Source organism: Petaurus breviceps, unplaced genomic scaffold (genome assembly GCF_028583685.1).
Source record: "Petaurus breviceps papuanus isolate PSGF00001 unplaced genomic scaffold, PetGlider_PUasm1.0 186, whole genome shotgun sequence".
In the NCBI taxonomy this organism is placed as follows: domain Eukaryota; kingdom Metazoa; phylum Chordata; class Mammalia; order Diprotodontia; family Petauridae; genus Petaurus; species Petaurus breviceps.
In genome coordinates, this window is record NW_027185798.1 from 39,439,414 (window position 1) to 39,449,193 (window position 9,780).

Genomic DNA, 9,780 nt, shown 5'->3' on the forward strand with positions numbered 1-9,780 from the left:
ATAGATAGATAGATAGATAGATAGATAGATAGATAGATAGATAGATAGATAGATGATTTTAAAAATTCATCCAACCACTATGTATCTTAGAATTTGTAGCATGGTGTTTGCTGTATTTATTTATTTTTTCCCTGAGCTGATCTATGGATTTCTTTGATTTGTACTCTGAAGTTCTGGGCAATTTTCTTGTATTATTTCTTGCACTATTATGCTAATTTTTCACTTGTCATGTTCATTTGGGTGGCTTATAATCCTTAAGCTGTCTCTGTGCATCCTATCTTCACAATAATATTTTACTTGTATCGAGATTATATTTTCTTTTAATGTTATTCTTTTGGTTCTCTTCTTCCATATTGCCCTTCTATTCTACACATTGCATTCTGGATCAAACTTCCTGTTTTATTTCTTTGGCGAGACTTATCACTGTGAATTCAGATTTTTCTCTTCTGGCCATTATTTCTGCTGTGGAGGTCATAAATTCTACTTTTTTCATTCTTGTTTCTCTTTAAACCATTCAGGAAGATCTTGCTATTTCCATGATTTTTTGGGAATACGCAGGGTCCTCTGCCTTGTCAGGTATTCATTCATTTTCCTTTGTCTTATAATATTGACTTATTGATGTCTGTACTGTTTTGGCTGATCTGGGGGGGAGGGTGTCATATTCCCTTTTGTTATTAACATCTTTCCTGTTTATCTGCTTATGCTCAAGATTTTTAACTAATTTTTCTCCTTCCTTAAATCTTTGGTAATTTCATTCTGTTTGTTTTATTACTTTCATGTTGCTTACTTTCTCATTCATATATCTTCAATGGCAGTTTCCTTCAGGGTTGCACCCTTATCTCAGCCTCATCCCATTCTGGGCAATTTACATTTCATAAGTATCTGATGAAGCCCCAAAAGGCTTCTGGGTCTGAGCCCAGATGGATCCTGGACCATTTCCTTCAAGATTAGTGGACTGCTAGCCATACATAAATACACATGTATCATACCCTGGTTTCCTTTGTTCCCTGGTTCTCTAAGTTCTCTTGCAGCCCAGAGTATTGCTGTACTGCTATCCTAGCCAGGACAGTCTTTAGCTTTTTTATTTGCTTTGGCACTGGGTGGGAGTAGGGGAGGTAGAGTTGAGTTTTGTTGCAAATTGCACCAGCTTGTGCTGCCATACCTGACTGGGGTGGGCAGTGTGGGAAGGGATGCTGTGTGAGCACATTAGTCATTTTCTACTGTTAGTTCATCAGATTATTACTTTTGTTGGTGTCCTAGATTGTGGAGGCAGTTGAAATTACTTTATTTTTTGTACATAATTCTTATTTTGGCAAAGTTTGAGAGGCTGTAAAGATCAGAGAAAATGTCTAGAATTCCTTTTTTTTTTTTTGGTCACATGACCCAGAATGCCAAATATTTTGGTATCTATTAGACTTTTATTTCTGCCTTTGACTTCTTTATGACTCTGTACCCTGTAGTGAGAACACTAGTGGGAATGGACAATTCAGTTACTTTTCTTGCATAATTTCAAGTTGATAGATGTAATGTTTAGATCACTTGACAACACCACCAAAAGTATATAAGTGTGCCTGTCTTCCCCAGCCCCTCCAACATGGATTGTTCTCATTCCTCATCAGTTTACAACAATGAGAACTTAAACCTTAGAATTTTCATTTCTTTTGCTATCAGTAATTGGTAGCATGTCTTCAAGTAGTCACTTGTGATTTCTGATTCATGTTTGACAACTCTGTTCCTCTGACCATTTATCTATTGGGAAATATTGTTCTTTGCTAGATGAAGAAATGATGGCTTACAAAATGGTTTGCTAGATATCTTACTGCAAAGACTTGGCAATGCCAAGATAAAAATTCAGATCCTCTTTCCTATTGTGCTTCCCACTACAGCATCCTGCCTTCCCTATTCTCACTTCTTTCATGCCTCTTTCCCAACTTGACTCCCACCCTTTCCCCCCTCCCCCTCTTTCTTTTGTAGTTGCCTTTATCCCCACATAGAAGGTAGAGAATTGAATTTTGTGCCCAAATAAGGAGTAAATGCCCTGCATGGCCCTTGCATTCTGCCAGGATTGGAGGGTTATGAAAATTCAGACGAAGATGTGCTGTTCTGTAGCAATGCCAACAACCCTCTGTCCCTCTCCCAAAGTTACCTTCTTTTCATTTTGTATATATTTTGCCTATACTCTTATTTTTATAAGTTGTCTCCCCTATTAAAATATAAGCTCCTTGAGGGCAAAAGTTGTTTCACTTTTATCTTTGTATCTCTAGTACTTAACATGGTTCCTGGAACATAAAAAGCATTTAATAAATGCTTGTGAGTCAATTGAATGCATCTCTTTACCCCATAAAATATTAAGTAATGCTGAGCCTGACTAGACATTATGGGCCATATAGGCATATGAGTTTGTACTCGCAATGTTAATTTATCAAAAGTAATAGGAAAAAGTGTCTCTCATTCTACATGGTCTCCTTCCCTACCTTGTACCCTGGGTGACTCCTTGGCTCAACTATCCTTTATCTTTTCTTTGTCCCGAGATCACTGGAAAGTGGGTCTGAGGGATAGGTAGATAGTACTGACAGCAAAGTTCCCAAGTAGAGTGTGAGGGAAGGAGTGCCAGCTGTACTCCTTACTCTGCTGGGAATCCCAGCAAACTTAAGACAAGGGGTGATGGTGGAGAGAAGTGAGTTTCCCAAATAGTCGATGAGTCTAGTTCTTATAAAATGCATGATTTGGATAATTCACACATCCATGATAAATATAAACAATTTTGATTAACAAGGACCCTGTAATTCATAGAGAACCTCTTACAAAAAAGAAAGTTTAGCAATAGAGATGTAAATGAAGACATAATTAATTAATTGAGGGATTGTTCTTTCTGCTTGTGTACATTGGTCAGCATTCTTTCTTTAGTCATGACATTTATATGCAAATAACTGCTTGAATTTATGTTGGGATTGTAGTATAGAAAAGATGTGATTACTCCAAGAACTTTGTGATGTTGGATGAAATAGAAATATGGTTTTGAAGCACTCACATGACAGATATTCAAGATTTGTTTGTGCTAATAGAAGTTGAAATTCTAGTTCTGTTGGTGACCTTCAGGTGCATTAGTGAACTGAAGGAGACAGACAGCACACTAATCATGACACAAGGCAGGGCAGATCACAAAGTGACAGATGACAACAGCATGCCTTTACCAGCTCTCACACTAAGGCACAAAGCCAAGACTTCTGCAGCCAGCATGTCCAGGATGTGTTCAGTACAGTTAGTTCCAACATCTTTTAAATAGGCACCTTCAAGGAAAATGCCAGAAAGTGGTACAGTGGATAGATGAAGCCAGGAATATATGGGCTCAAATATATATATTTTTTTCCCTTTTGGAGGGCAATTGGGGTTAAGTAACTTGCCCAAGGTTGCACGGATAGTGTTTTTTGTGTGGGTGTTAAGTATCTGAGGCCGGAACCAATGGGTTCAAATATCTTATCTCTCCCTTTGACACTTCCTAGCTGTGGGATCATAGATAAATGGTGTGACCTCTTTAAGGCTCAGTTTTCTTCTCTGTAAAATAATGATAATGATACTTGGAGTGTCTACCTCACAGAGTTGTACAAATGAAATTAGATGAAGTATCTTAGAAGCTTTAAAGTCACATGTACACATATGTGTATATATGCATATATACATAAATGATTATCTCTCTCTCTCTGTCTGTCCATCCATCCATCCATCTACCTGTATCAGGTTTTATTTTTAATTTTTTTGGACTGAGCCTGTGATTTCATTGATATAGGGATTAGTATTGGTTCTCCAGTGGAGAACACTTCCATTGCTCTGCAACTTATAAAGTTAGAAAATTGTATAAATTGTGGGGCAGCTAGTTGTGCAATGATGTAGCAGCAAGCACCCTAGCATCCCCAGGATGGCTGCTAGCACAGGTTCTTAGATCTGCTTTTCTAAAGGAAAGCAACTCAAAATATGTTAACAACCTTACTTAAATGAATCAAGAAAATATCATTTACCTAGTACAGGGAAAAAAGTCAGCACCCTGAACTTCAGAGAATACAAACAAGTTACAAGCAGAAGTTACAAGCACATAGAGAAACAGATCATCAGACAGGCTTCCAACTGTCTGACCATTACATCCATACGTAGTCAGTTACCAGAGAGGGAAGCACCAACATCTGGGTTTCAAAACCAGGGGCTCAACGGCTGCCCAGAGTCTCTTCTGGCCAAATCACACAACTCTTCTCAAAGTGAGCCCCAAAATAAAACCTCACATTAGGGTATATATAGCCTTCTCCTGGGTCAGAGAATGTCACAACCCTCTTGACCCATTGCCCAATCACAAAGCAACAAAGTGTGGGCATTCCTGAAAAACAAGCCCCCTGCCACAGGCTCCATGTGACCACATTCAATGGTATTAGGGGGCAGAGCATATTTTCGAAACAAAGAAGGTTCTCAGAGTCCCTTAAGCCTATCAAAGAGCCTAGGGTCTGGGAAGATCTTAGATTCCCATTACCATAACAAGTAGATAGAGTGCTGGGCCTGGAGTCAGGAAGACACAAGTTTAAATGCAGTTTCAGACACTTACTAGCTGAGTGACTTTGGGAAAGTCACTTAACCCTGTTGGCCTTAGTTTCCTCATCTTTCAAACAAGCTGGAGAAGGAAAAAGAAAACCACTCTGGTATCTTTGTCAAGAAAACCCCAAATGGGGTCATGGAGAGTTGGGCATGACTGAAATGACTCAACAGTAATAACAATGATGATGGTGATGGTGATGATCACTTAGGGATAGAATGACTTGATCAGGGTTACATATCCAGTGTGCAGCAAAGATCAGTGCTTTCTGTCTAATACATCCCAATTGCCCCTCACCATGTCAGTTATCATCATCATCACTATCATTATCTCTAATAGTTCAATGGATATTCACTGAAAATCATGTGTGTATACTATCTTAAAAACATATTTCCTTTGTGAATTGACCCAACCATTCCGAATGCAATTTGGAATTGTACTAAAAAAAAAATGACTAAAATGTCCATAGTCTTTGACCGCAGGACCCTACTGCTATACATATAACCCCAAGAAAGTCAATAATAAAAAGATAGTTCCCATATAGACTAAAATATTTATAACAGCACCTTTTGCAGTAGCAAAGAACTGGAAACAAAATACATTTCCATCAACTGAGAAACAACTAAACAAATTATGGCACCTTGATGTAATAGAATATATTACTGCTCCCTAGGAAATGATGGATATGAAAAATACTGCAAAATATGGGAAGACAGATGAAGAGATACAAATTGAAGTAAACAAAACCAGGAAAATATACCCAATGACTTCGACAGTGGAAATGGAAAGGAGAACAACAAAACAATTTCAGATGAATGCTATTAAATTATAATGACCGAGGCTGGCCTCAAAGAAGAGAGATGAGAATGTATCTCTCTGCCTTCTTTGTAGAGATGGGCGACTACGGGTGTGGAGCCCTACATAGTAGACTTAGTTGATGTGTTGGTTAGTTTCACCAAACTGGTTTTCTTTTCATATTATTCTTTATAATAAAAAATGGCTCACTGAGAGAAGAGGGCAGAACACATGTATTAGCAAACACAGGTGATGTAAAAGCAAAAGAACCTCATATTTCTTCAAAGGATGTAAAATGTTTGTTTCATATCAAAGATTGTCCATTATTACTACTACTTTTAGAGAGAGAAGTCAGAGTAAATGTGATTGGAATCCTAGGGCAATTCATTAATATGTTTAACTTTCTTCATTAGGCAAAGGGGTAATCTCTAGAAAGTCTATGTGTACACGTGCATACATTTATGCACATATGTTTATATGCATGTATATATGTAAGCACGTGCACACGTGTGGGAAATGTGTATACACACGTACATTTATTTAAACACACAAACATTTCAATCTCTCCATTTCCCATTACGTAGCAGAGTCACTACACACAGACATTATGAAAGCTCAAGAAATACCTTTTCATTCATGGGAGTACATGCTTGTGCAGTCTGTTAAAAGCTGTGCTACCAGAAGCACTTGGAAACATTTGTGTCAATTTCACACACGAGTGGCTCATCCCTCTGTTCTTTCCACCCTGTTTTGCTGAAAACTACCTTCTCTGATAGGATCAGATAGGAAGGAAATGAGGCCCTTGACCCCCAAGACAAGGTTGCTCATCAGTATTTAAAGAGATGCCCCTAAGCAAGGATTCAGGCATGAATCTCTTGGTTCTGAGCATTCAGATACTTTCCTTGAGTTGCTTCTCATTTTCCGTGGGGGGAGGGGCAAACTCATCTCACTGCCAGTGCCCATTTGAGGAGGCATTTCCATAAGAGATGCAACTCCAACCAACCAACCAATGGGAAGCTGGGGCATGTTATTTGTATTTTGCAGACATCCTGTTAAGTGATACTCTGGTCTCACAGCCAGTACATTTAGCTTTGTGCTGGTGCTATTAGAAAGTGCCAGGGAAGAGCTCCATTCATCTATGGGGACTGGTTACTTTCAATTAACTTGCATTTAAAATAGGAAATGAATTGTAAATCACCTCCAACTCATTCATTGTACTACATTGGAGCACATTTCCAATAACTTACACTCTTCACTAATGGTATTATTTGGCTCTTATGGGGGAGGAAAAGGTTACTCAGAGAGCTGTTCTTAGGGAGGCAAAAATAGATGAAGGAATCAATGGAAAAGCAATAATTAAGCACTTGCTATGTTGCAGGCACTGTTCCAAGGTAGATAGACACACACATAGATGCAAACATATACATATGTACATTTGCAAATACTGCAATACACACACACACACACACACACACACAAGCAAGCAAGAGAAGACAAGCAAGACAATTTACAATGTTCTAGGAAAATATAATACATATTGAAGAGTGATGGCCAGAAAAGGTCAAAGAAATCAGAGTAGATATAATTGGAATCATAAGGCAATTGGTATTTTTGTACTAGGAAGGCTAATATTTGTTTGATTATTGTTCTCAGAGACAGAAAAGAGAGCAGTAGAAGAACAGGGTGGTATACATATGGTGGCTAGCTATGGAGATGACATGGTGGGCCTGAGACCAGGGAAAGATAAGGTAAAAACCCACCAATTCATTGACACTGGCTTGATCTTGCTATTTGCAGAGTGACATCTGTTTTATGCTAGCTGGACTGGTTTCTAAAGGGTCATTATTGGGACTTGATCCTTCCAGGGGATCAGGGCTTCATTCATTGGTATGGGTTCCTGGTACCCTAAGGCACAAAAATCCCAGCCCATTAATTGGGATCCCTCAGTCTCTAGGGAATTCCCACTGCCATGGGAGCCCCTTCTTCTCCTGGACTGGGAACTGTCACAGTGATGAATGCTGTGGAACATAGTCTACTTATCAATGATGATATCCTTTCACAATATTGTTAAGGCTTTGTGACATGGTGGATAGCAAGCCTACCTTTTTGTTGCAAGAAAGATGTGGGTTCAGGTTCCACCTCTGTGATCTCTCAGTGTTCTGGGCAAATCTCTAAAACTATAAATTGCAGAGAAGGTGCTGACTTGTACAGGTAGAGGGAGTTTCCTTAACCAAGAAGTTCCCTATACTAGTGAAACCCCAGGTTTAATCCCTATCAGTATTGCTAAGTAAATCTTTTTCAATTGATTATACATTATTTGAGAGTATTTCTTTGCATTTAAATCCTGAACCTAGATTATTGGACTAGCCTGAGTTAGGCCTGTTGCAGGGCACCATCATAGCCTTTTATCCTATACACACACACATTGGCCCCCTGTCCAGACAACAAGATGGTCCAGAAATATATGTAACACCTTGAGATTGGATTATATGAACCTGCCAGCTCTAAAAATCTGTTAAATTCTGACTCTGGCTATAAACATCACAACTCCCTTGATGCTATCTCCACAGGGAGGGTAACAAGAATACATAAGACCTCAAACATGGTGGATGCAAGGAGTTCAGTCACTATTCTGATGTTGTCCTGCTATGCTCACCATGTCAGCAGGCCCCCATCTTACTCTATTATCCTACATCCTTTCTCAGAAACTCACAAAGTATTACAACTTGTACCCTAAAGCTCCCTTTCTTGAGTCTCTTTTCCTTTAGTGTACTGGCTCCCACAGCCCCAGGCAGAAGTCACATGGTAACCACTTGCATTCATAGAGACTGCACTTATGTGTAGCCCTTTGGGGCAGTCTCTCTTCAGTTGTCACTGCTCTATATACTCTCTTCTTCCTCCATGTCCCCCTGCATTTCTCTTTTTTCACTATATATACTGAACGGATGACAGTTTGGGGGCAATCATAGATGAAGTTGCTGAATTTATAAAATAAAAAACAGAGCTCTAAACAGGGAGAGAAGGAGATACTATTAGAACCTGGGAGGAGTCCTTCAAACTCCTCCTGGATCTGGATGGAGCTAGAGAAGGGCAAGATGAGGAATAAGAGAGGAATCATTTAGAGAACTCACACCCAAATGGCTAGGGGGAAAATGTGCCTAAAACCACAACTCTAGCTCCCAGGAGTTTCTCTTCAAGGGCACTTCCCTGTCTCCTGCTTCTCCAGCTCATCTCTCCATATCCCCAAGTCAGGTGCCATTGTGGTAGGGAAAAGAGAAAACCCAGGCAGATGACTTGCTGTCTTACATTAGCTAAATTAAGGCTTCTCCTTTCCATTAGCTTGATAAGTCAGAGCTGACTAGGTTTGGTTTTTTTTTTTAATCTCCTCTAGGGAGTAGTTATGGAAACATATTCCTGCTGACCTGAATTTCAAACCACAGCTCCCCGTGTATCCAGAGAACCTCTAAGCACCTGGGAAACCAGTAGAATCATGGAGTCTCCGAATTAGAAGGGAACTTGGAGGCCGTCTAGTTCAATGTGACCCAGATGAAGTATTCCCTCTAACAGCATCCCCTGTAAATGATCATCTGGCTTCTTCTTGAAGATCTTACTACCTGCTGAGACAGGTTGTTCCACTTTGGGATGAAATTTTCTCTCATATTTAACCTAAATCTGTCCCTCTACAACTTTTGCCTTTTGATGCTAGATCTTCCCTCTGGGAACAAGAAAAAATCAAGTCTAATCTATTGCCCATGTTATATTTCTTCAAATTCTTGAAAAAAGTTGTCATGTCTTCTCTCTGCTTCAGTCCATCCCCCACCCAAATCTTTCCTTCTTCACGTGAAACATCCCCAGTTGTTTCAATGAAGAATCCTCAGAATCTTCCTTTGGCATGGTTTTTAGTCCCTTCCCCACCCTGATTACTCTCTTTTGGTTCTATTTCAGCTTGTCAAGATATGGCAACCCAAACTGAATATAACATACCAGGTAGGTATGTCAGGTAGGGTCTGACCAGGGTTGAATTCTATAATCGACATTGTTTTGTACACTTACTCCTTTTTTTCTTTCAAAATGTACCAATATATTTTGTTTTCACTTTGCCTCCATTTCCAATACACCTCTCCCCACTCATTTGTCCTTTAAGTCATCTCTTATAAGAAAGAGTAAAAAAGAGGGAGAAAAGGCAGTTTCACAAAACTGAGCAATTCCTCAATTAAGTCTGACAATATGTGCATTGTTCCAAACCCATAATTTTCCATCTCTCCAAAGGATAGAGGGACATTTAAAAAATCAATTCTCTGATGATGAGCTTGTCATTATAATGGCACGATGCTTAGTTTTGAACACTCACTTTAATGATTCCATGATTTTATCACCATGTGGATACTCCCTGCATGAGGTCAGATTAC